Source organism: Vulpes lagopus, chromosome 13, assembly GCF_018345385.1.
Source record: "Vulpes lagopus strain Blue_001 chromosome 13, ASM1834538v1, whole genome shotgun sequence".
NCBI lineage: Eukaryota > Metazoa > Chordata > Mammalia > Carnivora > Canidae > Vulpes > Vulpes lagopus.
In genome coordinates, this window is record NC_054836.1 from 61,112,830 (window position 1) to 61,126,234 (window position 13,405).

Sequence of the window (13,405 nt, forward strand, 5' to 3'; positions counted from 1 at the left end):
CTCAGTATTCTTCCCAACAAGAGGTAGTCTATGGACTAATTAAGCTTTCATATGTAAGTTAAAATATCTCCCTAAACAGAAAACACATGCTTCATCAGCAAGGCCATTGGCACATGATTGGTAATGGGGACCTCAGGTTTGTGCTCAGAATGGAAAGCAGTGATCAAGGCTTTGTTACCTGAAACCGTGACTATCCAAATGTATTCCAACCGTGGAGATAGGAGTTGTGTCACCATCCTGCAACCGACTCCATCACAGAACACCATCTGCTAGAAATGAAGTTGCAGAAAGATGCTTAAGGGCAGTACGTCCTCAGCTCCCCACAGCAGGGAGCTCTGCCTTGCTCAGTAAAACCTCAACACGGTGAACCCCATACCCATGGTCTCAAGTGCCTGGTAGGGATGCAGCTCGTATGCCTGCCTGCTGTGTTTGGGGAATCTGCCAGGAAAGCTTCAGAAATGGACTTTCATGAAATGATGCTCCCTAGTCTTCACCAACATCTAGGTAAGACTGAACGGTGTTTGGGGACAGAGCTAGGTATTTCTCCTATTTTCTTACATATGCAGCTATCCTCTTAGATTCTCAGAGGATTCTCAGTCTGGGCCAGCGACTAAGGCTCATATAAGTTTTCATTGAGTTGTCCCATGCAAAGAAAATATAGAAGAATTAGTTTTACAAAAAGCTCTTGTTATGGGACTAGTTATTAGAGAAGGCCATCAATGTCTAAGGGCATTTCTTTTTCCATAAAATATTCATATATATATGACACCTGGGTGACTCAGCAGTTGAGTGGCTGCCTTTGGCTCAGGGCGTGACCCCGGGGTCCAGGGATCGAGTCCCACATCGGGCCCCCTGCATGGAGCCTGCTTCTCCCTCTGCCTGTGTCTCTGCCTCTCTCTGTGTGTCTCTCATGAATAAATAAATAAAATCTTTTTAAAAAATTACCTGACTCTGGTTGCAAACAATGTGACTATTTTATAGACTCTCAGAATACTTCTAAGCTGGGCTTTGAAATGATCGCAATCATGGAGTCATTCTCAAAGGGCAGGAAAGAATCTCCTAAAACCCGTATTCTGTCCAGAATGTGCAACCCTGAGTACTTTTTCAGTGGCCTTCAATGTTGGCTAGCTAATTCCCCTTTATCCAATTAGCTGCTTCATCCAATTCTATGCAACAAATAATTCTTTTGAAAATGTATATCAGTGTAAGGACTGTGATCCATGAAGGAGGTGTACTTGACGTGGAATCATGTTCTCCAAGTACTCATTGTTCTTGCTGAGAAATAGGATATTGCACAAAAAGGCTCTCACTTCTGAAGAGTGTGTTTTGTAAATCATGAGTCAGTTGAAGAAAAATTGTAAAATGTGCACTTGATCATCATGAAGAATGAGTCACGGTTTGTCCGGAGAGAAATAATTTGCTTTTAATTCAGATATGACTTGATGATGACAAACTAGGATTAAAAGATTAAAAAAAAAACAATAAATTAAGTAGTGAAGAGAGAAAGTAATGAGCTACTTATAGTGTTATGAAAATATAAGAAAAATACACTTTTTCCTAACAAAACACAGAATTAACACAAAATGCATTTTGTTTGTAGGGTAAGCCAGGGTGGAATATTTCATCGCCATCGAGAATATGTCCATCATTTATGAAGGAGAGTAAGCAGGGTCAATGGCAGAAACTCACTGTGCTCCATCCCTCAATCTTTTCTTTAGACAGGATTTTATTTTTTAAAAGAGTTACTTAATTTTTTAAAGTTTTATTTATTTAAGGAATCTCTACACCTAACATGGGGCTCAAACTCAAGACCTCGAGATCAAGAGTCACACGCTCTTCCGACTGAGCCAGCCAGGGACGCCTCTATCCATGATTTTAATTGGCAGGGGAGTATGATTTTGAGGCTCATCCTCTTTGTGCTTGGACTTGTCAACTCAGTGTCTCTGGATTTAGGTGCAAGTGCTGTTTGCTATGATGTGAGCTCAGTGAATGTGGTCTGGAGGCCTTGGAATGTGTTCTAGGGCTTCTCCGCCATTCTCATATTTACCTCTATTGTTATTAGGCAGTACGCAACATATAAAAGCCCTGAGCCCCTGTTTAATGCTACACATCTGTGCGAGGAGCCCATTAGTGCTCAGTTTTGCCCCTGGGATCCACAGGCATAAGATTGGACTGGGCACAAATTGAGGAGGTGCCTAAGGTGTACATGTTTGGATCAGAACAAGACAAAAGTAGCCCCAGGAAGGATCCATAAGGACATTAGGAAATCTACGGCCTTGAGCAAAAGAAACCCCATATGCTCATCTGTGGTGTGTCCTGATTTCTCCACAGGCGGTAGTTGACTTATCTTCCAATGAGTGGGAACTCTCCATAATATCTCCACGTCATGATGATGATGGTGTGGCTTCCCAACCCACCTGCATTGCTTGATATATCTCTTCAATGAGAAAATCCTTGATTTATTCTAGTTTGTGCTCTTGAATTTATATCAGTCTTCACAGCGAGAGGAGCTGACGTGTCCTCAGCGATATGACGGTCATAGGTTTGTTAATGCTGACTTTGCCAGGGTCATCTACTCTATCCATTAATGTATCACCTTTGAACATAATGAATTAAGCATACAATGCTCATGGCATCTGGACTATCATCACGCCACAGCCTTCTTAGCATGAAAAAAGAGACACATCAGGAAGTCTGTTGAAGGTTTCGGGTGCCGTCTGCTCCTAAAGAGCAGGTCTCAGGACCACTGATCTGTACAATTTCTAGAAAGTCATTCACTTCAGATCATACTGTGAATACCTTTTGGAGTCATGCAACAGGCCATCTGTGCCAGAGTGTGATTTTTCTGACTCCTTCTGCACAAAACCATGTGATACATTTCACATGTAACCATGAAATATAAATAATTAAAAATGAACCCTGTCCTTAGCACCTGACCCTATAGTAGGCTCTCCTGTTACTTACTTAGGTCTTTGGACTTGGACCCAAACTAACATTGGCTCTCTGGTCTCCAATCTGCTGATTGTGGAACTTCGGACTTCTCAGCCTCCACAATCACACATGCCAAATCTTTATAATAAATGTCATTGTTCATATCAGAGCATCTTTCTGGTTCTGCTTCTCTGGAGGACCCCGATCAATACAGATAGACTTGTATTGTGAAAATAAATTGAATTCATAATTAAAAGACTTGTCACACACGGAAGGTTGGGCGGAGATGGCTTTGCTGGTGAATTCTCCCGAACATTCAATGAAGAAGTAATACCAATATTATACAAACAACTTTCTGAACATTGAAGAGGAAGAAAAACTTCAGAGCATATTTTTGAGGCAAGTAGTAACCAGCTCTCTCACTCTGCAAAATGGATTAAAATATCATAAGAAAATAAAATATGCATCTATTTACATGAACTTAGACCCATATATCCTTACCAAGACTAATAAATTAAACCTAGCAACATATAAAACAGGTATGTCACAGGAAAACTGGTTTATGCAGGGTGTGGAGGTTGTTTACACCTCTGAATAAAGGGGAGAAACTATATGGTTGTTACAATAGGGGAGAAAAAGCTATTGAAAAGATCAAACTCTTCTTTTTTTCTACTACCACCAAAATCTGCACCTGCTGTGGCTCCACTGGTGTCTTCTGGGCTTCAAGGTTCATTGCATTGGCCCTCCTACTAGTCACAGCATGGAGACCACAGGGTGGGGGTTGGGGGGAACCGCAGTACCCCCACCTAGGACCCCACACCCTCCCACACCACCCCCCTCCAGCCCATCCATTTTCAGGGCTAGTTGGCTCACAGGTGAGTTGTTACCCAATCCTTAGCGGATTCTGACTTCCAAGGCCGCTGTCCTGTTGGTCAAATTCCTTTCACAAGGAATTTGTGAAATTTATTCAGCGAATAAAAGAATATACTGAAAATTCTTAAAGTTAAGAAAAGGAGGAGCAGGGCTCGCTTTGGCAGCACATATGCTAACATTGGAACAATACAGAGACGCTTCACGCAGCCTCTGAGCAAGGATGACACTCAGGTTTGTGAAGAAAAGGCAGAGCATTCCTTTTGATGGATATGAAACAAGAACAGGGACAGTTAGTCCTTCTTTTATTCAGATACAAGGATAGGAAAAGAGCTTATTTTTTCCTATTAGAAGCTTTACCTCAAATTATTACGCCTTGAGGGAAGGCAGGGGTGGTATGGAACACAGAGATTCTCCATCATTCATGATGGAAACTATGGGCAAGACCATAAAAGAACCCAGAGGGGTCACAGAGCAGAGAGAATGACAGTTAATGGATGATTGAGCCAAGATGAAAGAATATGCAAAGGCTCCCTTTTACGTTTGAAGACTATAATTCCAGAGATATGGACAAACAGCACATTACTCCCATCTTTGGATTTCCTGACTTGGGCTCTATAAATATTATGTGCTGTTTTTCTAAAATTATTTGTCAAGTGGTAGAAATGGGAGTAAGGAAGCTTGCTAACATCATGGCGGAGGAGCTGGCATTGTTAGCAAAACATATAGAGTATAATTTGGGAGCCAACAGAGTAAAAATCCCATATTTATGGAAAAAATCCCATATTTTCTAACAAAGGTGAGGACTTCTATGCGCAAGTTAAGGTTTTATTTTAAATCAAAATATTTCCCCAAACAGAAAGCACGTGGTTCATGGACAAGGTCTTTGAGGAGTGGTGGGTAAACAAGAATTAAGATTTGCCCTGGCAAAAAGAAGAGTGTGCCAAGCTTTGGCACTCAAATTGCAGCTATCTGAACAGCAGAGATAAGCCGTTATCTCTGTCAACATCATCAATTTACTCCATCATAGAGACCCATCTGCAAGAAGTAGAGTGCAGAAAGATGCCTTTAGGGTGGTGCGCCGTTATCTCTTCATAGGACAGGGCGATCTGTCTTGAGCAAAACTTGTGTACACCAAATACCCAGGGCCTCGAGTGCCTGATGGAGACACAGATCATATACTGCTTGCTCTGTGGGGGAACCTCCTTGGGAAGACTCTGAGACCGACTCTGGGTACTGAAGTTCCCATGTCCTGTGTGGATATCAAGTTAAGACTCAATGTTGTTTTGGGACAGGGGTATGTATTTTTCTTTTATTCTTACTTAGGTGGCTATTCCTCTGGGCTATGAGAGGCATGTCCATTCCATGCTGGTCCCTAAGACTCATGAGAATTGTTCCAGGGGACGAACCCATGGAACAGCAGTAGAATAATCTTATAAAAACTACTTTTTGTAAAACTAGTTGTTTGAGAAGGACATAAATGTCTAAAGGGATTTTTTTTCCATAAAAAAAATGCTTGACTCTCTGGTAGCAAATTAAATCTTACAGTTGTAAAGAAGCATTCCAGATTGTGCTTTGAGATTATCTCGGCCATGTAATCATTTTCAAAAAACAGAAAACAAGTAGCCTGAAAATCATATGCTGTCCAGAATTTGCAACACAGAGTTCTTTCCTAGTGGTAGGGACCACTAGTGTGGGGCTTTATTCAATTTTATGTAATGAATGATTACTTTGTCCTTTTTTTGTCAGTGAAAGGATTTGATCCAAAAGGAGGAGGTTCTTGATCTGGAATTATATTCTCTGTATAATCATTACTTTTTTGAGAAAAAAATACAGGACCGAGTGGACTCTGAGAGTACTGCTTTGTAAATCAGGAATCAAGGAAAATATATTTTTTAGGGTGTTGACTTTATTATCAGAAAGAGACAGTCAAAAAAAAAAAAAAGAAAGAAAGAAAGAAAGAGACAGTCACAGTTTGCTCAGAGAAACATATTTTTGCTTCAAATATGATTAATAATATGGAACAGAACTAAAGTTTTTTTTTTTAAAGTAAATTAAAGAGTCAGGACAGTAGCATACTAATTATAATGCTATCAAGATGTAAAAAAAAATACACATTTTTTTCCATACCTATGTATGGTTGGTAATAATCTCTGTTGGTAATAAAAACAGATTTTGCATATGAGAATTCAGTATTCAGAAACTCATTGAAACAAGGGTAGAAATAAAGTCAGAATTCTATATAAAAGATCATTGGCCTGCATTAAACACCAAAGCTTCTATTCCCACTTGACTCCTCATGCAAATTCAACATCTAAATACCAGCTTTCAAATGTGTATGACTTTTCCCCACCCATTTTCCATTTGAAAATAATTACAGTTGACCCATGAACAACACAGGGGTTCTGGGCACCCTCTCTCCCCACAGTAGAAAATCTGGTATAACTTTATAACCCCCAAAACTTAAGTATTAATGGCCCAGTGTTGACTGGAAGCTTTACTGATAACTCATGCATCTTACGTTACATGTACTACGTACTATATTCTTACAATTAACTGAAGAAAAGAAAATGCTACTAAGAAAATCATAATGAGGGTCCCCTGGGTGGCTCAGTGGTTGAGCATCTTCCTTTGGCTCAGGACATGATTCTGGAGTCCCGGGATCGAGTCCTGCATCGGGCTCCCTGCAGGGAGCCTGCTTCTCCCTCTGCCTGGGTCTCTGCCTCTCTCTCTCATGAATAAATAAATAAAATCTTTTAAAAATAATCATAATGAAGAGAAAATACATTTTCAGTACCGTACTATAAGAATCCACAGGTAAGTAGACCTGTAAGGTTTGAAACTGTGTTGCTCAAGGGTCAACTGTATTTTCTTTCTTTCTTTTCTTTCTTTCTTTCTTTCTTTCTTTCTTTCTTTCTTTCTTTCTTTCTTTCTTTCTTTCTTCCTTCCTTCCTTCCTTCTTTCTTTCTTTCTTTCTTTCTTTCTTTTCTTTCTTTCTTTCTTTCTTCTTTCTTTCTTTCTTTTTCTTTTTTTCAATCTCCTAAGAATAAAAGGCATTTATTTCTATTAAAGGATCACCAGATTTTATGGAACTCAATAAAGGTAGTAGAAGAAATATTTGTTTTATTGTTATTGTTTTATTATATTTTCCTGATAAATTCGAACGTACCTGTTCACCATATAGCTAGAATTTTTTTACAGTGAATTCTAGAGGAAAAGTGGAATTGTAGCTCCATGGACTATACCAAGTGTCCTATGATTTCACTTCAAAGAGGAATGTATGCAAGACAGAGTATCCATTGCCATCATAATGAAGACAGAAAAAGTGATAGTATTTCTTGTTTATACTCAGGATGGTCCATGTGTTCAAATAAAGAGAGAAGATTTCCTGTGGTCAGAGAAGGGAAGCATTTCTAATATGTGAGTATTTTGCTTGACGTTTCTGTAAGCACATCATGAGTAGAAAACAAAGGTTTGGGCTCGGGCAGATGTGGTTCCCAGCCACCGACCCAGCTTCGCCCGTGCGGACATATGGTCCCTTCCAGGCTTTCTGTGAATCCTGTGTCGTCTGTGTGGCGAGTCAGTTGGAGGCACCAGGAAGACGCAGCTCTGAGTCTAGGAGCACACATGTTACACGGTGGCTTGTTGGGTCAAGTGCTGTTAGTTCTGAAACTTCAGAAGGAGCCTGAACCCAGAGACAAAACAAAAATAACTATGCCAGAGCTACCTAGGAACAGAGGTGTAAAGAAATAAACTAATAAATACTGTCTTTCCATGGGACAGGAATACCAGGACCAGTGGACAATATTTATTTTCAGCTTCATGGTCAAGATGGTCAATATCGTTTCAAGACAATAGGATCCATAAGGCACATGCTCTCGGGCTACCATCCTCAGTTTCCTATAATGTAAGTTTATGTTACTTAGATAGCCTTTCTGGAACTCAACATAATAGTGACTATGTCATTCTGAACTGCCCGAAGTACACTGTTAAATACTTAATAAATGTCAGATTTCCTACCCTTAAGAACTGAAACAATTGCATGGCCCAATTTCTTACACTTAGCACAGCACTTACTTTTACTTTAAAATATTTATGAACACTAACTATTGCATGGAATCAGAGACTAATCCTTTTACCTGATCTTTCTGACCAACATATGCTTCACATGTGTCATGACTCCACGCCACAGTGAGGGGAGCAACAGGTTGTGAAGAGTGACGACATCAAGGGACACAACCATGGACCTTCAGCAGAGAGATCCAGCCATCCACCAGGGCCAAACTGGGCCAGGGCCTCTGCCTCAGGAGGCACAGAGAAACCTGCAGAATTTCCTAAAGGGGCAGCCAGTTATTATTGGGGTAAGTACAATGAAGATCATCTAAGGATTTTGAGGTGGCTCATATTCCCCTGAATTTGCTCTGGGTCAAAGCTACATGATTACCTGAGACAAAAGTTTGGAGTGGTCACAATAATTACCATATCAAGAAGAAAATAGGACTTTAAAATGAGAAAACACATATACCATTTAGCCAAATCACCAAACTATTTTATATTTGGGAACACTGAATGGAAATTTAAGCGCTGATCTTGGAATTCCCCCAAGTTAAAGGGCTCCTGAGCCATTTACGCCTCCACATGTGGGGCACGTAATTCTAAGAGGAAAGCTGATTACTCCTAACTCAGAGGCACTTTCTCATTTTCTAGGTGAGCCAAATCATGATTGGCCTAATGAATATTTGCCTGTGGATTATGGTAAAAGTCTTCCTTTCATTCCATAAACTACATCTATTCCTAGAGGATACTGTATATACCTTCATTTTCCTTTTGGGACCAACTTTTGTAAGTAAAAGATAAGTTGGAACAACTTGTCTCTGTATCACTTAGGATATATGTAAAATCCTTAATAGTTATATGTAAGCACAAATAAGGAGGAAAAGTATTGAGAAATATTTGGTGTTAGGAAAAAAGACTACAGAACGAGGTATTCAAAGACTAACTCCTTGAACTTTATCTTTGTACAGTTAATCACATCCGGAACTGTGTCTATTGTGTCAGGGATGAAGACAACAAAACGGATGGTGTGTTTATCTACAGTTTCAGAAAATCAAAGGAGGCATAGCATAGATTGACCTTCATTTTCGAAATAATCAGGCTGTCTTTGATTCTCAGGGTTTTTTTTGCCTTGAGTTGTGATCTCAGGATGATTCTTTCCCTGTTCCCTATAGGTCACATAGTAGATAGCAACCCTGTGCATAATTTTTACAAATTCCAATTTTACCTCCACTTTAAGTAAAATGTTCACATGTGTACAATCAACTTGCCAGGTTGAAGAGTGTCAGAACAGGGACTCAGTTTCTGATTCTTTTTCAGATCTATGGCAGCATTGGAACAAACACTGTGGCCGCCATATTGACAGGAGTGTCCCTAATAATCGTTGCATTCAGAATAGCCATATCCCTTTACTTCCTACCAAGCACATCAATTCGTTATTTCATGATTGTAAGTATTGATAGATCTGGTGAAAAAAAAACTCCTGATATTTATCCACATGTATAAAATTTCTTGTAGAAATCTTTCTCATCACAGGTGGGCAATAGGGCACCACTTAAAACTGACAAATCATTTGCAGAAAGGTCAGGGCCTTGACTCCAAGTGAATATCTACAAAATATAAATTATTGATGATGTCAGGACTTATGTACATCAGGTGAAGCTAAATAAGACTCTTATTTTAGGTAAGATCAGAATGGGCGCCAATGAATTCACTCAATGATTGTGATTGTCTTCACTGAGGTAAAGACAAGTCTAGATGTTTAGTCCATTCAGCACAGTGATAGACAAAGTCCAGGATCCTTTCTAGAAAGTATATTTAACAAAACTGACATGGATCTACTGATCATATGGTGAAAATTACTATGAGCTAGAAAGGAATTCTAAAACATTCTAATTTTTAAACACCTCAATAAAGTAAGGTTTGCAAGTGAGCAGCTTTATCAGTTGGTTATGTCGAGAAAAAAATGGATAACAGGATCTTGTGTGAAAATTACAAATGAATGAAATTGGAAATTTGGGAGTCTGTAAATTGGAATAATTATGTGTACCTTTGCTCAGATTTTATCTGAAGGTGAAGCCAGAGTGTAGTATCTTACTACCGCTGACAATTTGTCAATGAGTTAGGAAGGACAACATTCAGGGTCCGTGACAGAAGCTCCCTTGCTCAGTTCTTCAATCTTTCCTCTCCCTGCATGATTTTAATTTGCAGGGGATTATGAGTATGAAGCTTATCCTCATCATCCTCGGACTCATCCTCTCAGTGCTGCTTTCTGCTTTTGGATGCAGTGCGGTCTGCTGTGGTACGACCTCGGTGAGTGTCCGTGATCTAGAGGACTTACAATGTGTTCTGAGATATTCTCTGCCACTTTTCCATTTACCTCTTTAAGTTGTCCTGAAACAGTTCAAAGCATACGAAACATCTAAGACCCTCTTTCACTTTAGGAGCCCCTCACATTCCATTTTGCCTCTGGCAGCCACATGAGCAGGATCAGACATGGCACTAGCAGAAGATTGCTTGGATGGATAGAGATGTTTATGTCAGAAAGAGAAGAGTGGCCCCAAGGGAACTAGGGCCATGGGCAAGTGAAATGTCATATCACGTCATGAAATATCATCTCCTGTGTGTTCTTCCTCCACAGGTGGTTGTCGACTTATCCTCCAATGAGTGTGAACTTCCCATATCTGCTCTTTATCATAATTATGATGATGTGGCTTTCCAACCCACTTAGTTGTTTGATATATTAACTTCTGAGCTATCTCTGGAATTACTTAAATTGCATTTTTGGGAGTAAATTAGTAATCAAGAAGTAAATAGTCTTCAGTGTTCTCAGGAGGAGAAAAAGGCTACAGATTTGCTGATGTTGACACTGCTATGGTCTCCTACTCTATCCCCAATCATGATAACATTTGGACATGATAAGTGAAGCATATGATTCATCCACATCAGCACTGGCATCATCTCACACCTCTTGTAGTGTGAAATAAAGGGAACATATCAAAAAAGTTGTAGGTATTTGGGACTCTGGTCTGGCCTTGGAGGATATGTGCCAACTGCTGACCTACGCAATTTCTGAAAAGCCATTCACTTCAGACTATAATGCTAATGCTGTACTGGGAGTTGTGCAATAGGCCAGCTGGGTAGATCATGCTGTTTCTGACACTCGCTCTCTTAAAGATACAAATTTCCAGAAATAAATGAATTAAAATAAGCCCTGATCCTATCCTTTCACCTTGAAGCAGCCATTGTTTCTTTTCATTTTATGTTGTAGTGTTATCTGTATCATGAAGATTTGACATCATGAAGTCAGTTACCACCTTTTAACCTCAGGGTTTTATAAAGCCTTTCAATGAGTAAAGTGTGACTGGTGTATTAAAATAAGAAAATACCCAGGCTGGGTGGCTCAGTCAGTTAAGCGTCTGCCTTCAGCTCAAGACATGATTCCAGAGTCCTGGGATGGAGCCCCATGTCCAGCTCCCTGCTCAGCCAGGAGTCTGTTTCTCCTTTTTCCTCTGCCACTACCCCCATCCTCCCACTGGTGCTCTCTCTCACTCTCTCATTGTCTCAAATAGAAGAATAAAATCTTTTTTAAAAGTAGGAAAATACATACACATTCTGCACACAGATAGTGCTTCTTCGGTGACTAATCCCTTGCAGGTCCTTATTCTCTTTGCTTCATGGATCCTGATGCAGCCTGAAACAACCTACACACTACTTGACAAGGGAACAGTCATTATCACATGTTGACTTTTTTTGACAGGCCTGGAACTCTCTCAATTTGTAATCTGTCGTCAAAATATGCATGTGGCCTCTCTTAGTATATGTCTAACCAAAATTTAAGGAGATACTAACAGATGGCTTAATGCAATCCTGCCCCTGCCACCTGCAATAGGATCGGAAAACGGCAATCCGCTGTGTGATTCTGACTTGACTGTTGTCACAGTTTGATAGCATGTTGTCAACTACAGTACATTTTTTTTTTTTAACTACAGTACATTTATTGGCACTTAACACTGTCTTGGACATTAGACTCTGCTCTATGGGAACAACAAAAGACTGTAGAAAAAACATCTAATTGTGGCCTAATAGATTAAACTTTCTTATTTTAATGCTCTTTTTCAGAAAGCAAAGTCTACTTTACATTTTCTAATTCTGGATTTTTTAAAAGATCCTTTGGGACTCTCTACATAGACAATTATATCTTCAATAGGGACATTTATATTTCTTACTTTCCAAATTCTAAGTCTTTTCTTACCATATTACACTGGCTGTGACTTCCAGTAGATGTTGAACAGGAGTGGGGAGGGCAGATACACCAGTATTGGGAGACAGAGGAGTACATTCAGTAGGCTACTATTGGGTATGCTATAACTGTAGGTTTTTGTATACGGCTTTTTTCAGATAATGGGAATTCCCACCTACTACTAGTTTTCTGAGAGTATTTTTCTTTATCATGAATGAATAAGTTTTGTCAAATGCATTTTCTGTGTATTGAGAAGACCATGTGTTTTGTATTTATTTTGTCAACATGATGAATTGTATACATTGATTTAAAAGAAATCAGTTTTGCCTTCTTGAAATAAATCCCATTGGTTGTGGTGTATTATCCTTTGATACATTTTTGGATTTGATTTGATAACACTTTGTTGAAGATTTTTGCTTCCATATTGAAAGTTATTGTTTTGTAGTTCTTATGATATCTTTGTCTTGTTTTGATATTGCAGTAATGCTGACCGCATAAAGTACAACGGATTATGTTAAATTATTATTTTTTCCTTAAATATTTGGTGGAATTAGTCAGTGATAATGGCTAAGCAGTTGGAGTTGGTTTTGCTGTTGCTGTTGTAATGGTTTTGTCTATACATTCAATTTTTTAAATAGATATTAAACCATTGAGATTATCTATTCTTGAGTCAGTGTTTATAATTTGTGTCTTTCAAATAAAGATTCTATTTCCTTCAAGATGTTAAATTTATTTCATAAACTTGGTCACAGTATTTATTATCCTTTAACTGTCTCTGAATTCTGCAGTGGTATCTCTTCTTTTATTCCTCACATTGATAATTTTTGTCTTCTCTTTTTCCCTTGGTCAATTCGGACAAAGTTTAATCCATTTTATTGATTTTTATTGTAATGTCATCTTAATATAGTTATATATTAATACTTTGCTTGGTATATTTGAGCTTGATCATTGAGATAGAGTCCTGAAATTTAAATATTAATGGAAATATATTTATTTTTCTGGGGTTTTAATGTTTATTTTACTTTAGTGAAGGTATAGTTTATAAGGTGCTAAAGCAAAGACCAAGAGAAGTTGGTTGAAAATATGAATTTCCTAGAAATTGCTCCAAAGGAAAGAATTTTATTTAGTAAGCTAAAAAAATACATTCTTTTTTAGATTAATAGAAAGAAATGGAAAGACAATGTGCAGAAATAAAACTATCAATTGGTATTGCGGATTATGGTAATAAGGCTTCTAATTTTGTGCAACAAAATATGATATGTATCAACTTTCTCTAAACACATGAGAACTGCTTATCTGGAATTCTAT

General features: G+C 38.7%; 1 long non-coding RNA gene and 1 pseudogene across 1 annotated transcript; both read left to right on the top strand.

Moving 5' to 3' along the window:
• The first annotated feature begins 3,952 nt into the window (after positions 1 to 3,952).
• On the top strand, positions 3,953 to 4,065 carry LOC121475197 (annotated as a pseudogene).
• A 909-nt stretch (positions 4,066 to 4,974) lies between these two features.
• Positions 4,975 to 8,626, top strand: LOC121474545. Its single transcript, XR_005983427.1, has 5 exons — positions 4,975 to 5,098; positions 7,154 to 7,221; positions 7,585 to 7,708; positions 7,994 to 8,162; positions 8,509 to 8,626. It is a non-coding gene; the product is annotated as an uncharacterized LOC121474545 (long non-coding RNA).
• Positions 8,627 to 13,405: the final 4,779 nt, after the last annotated feature.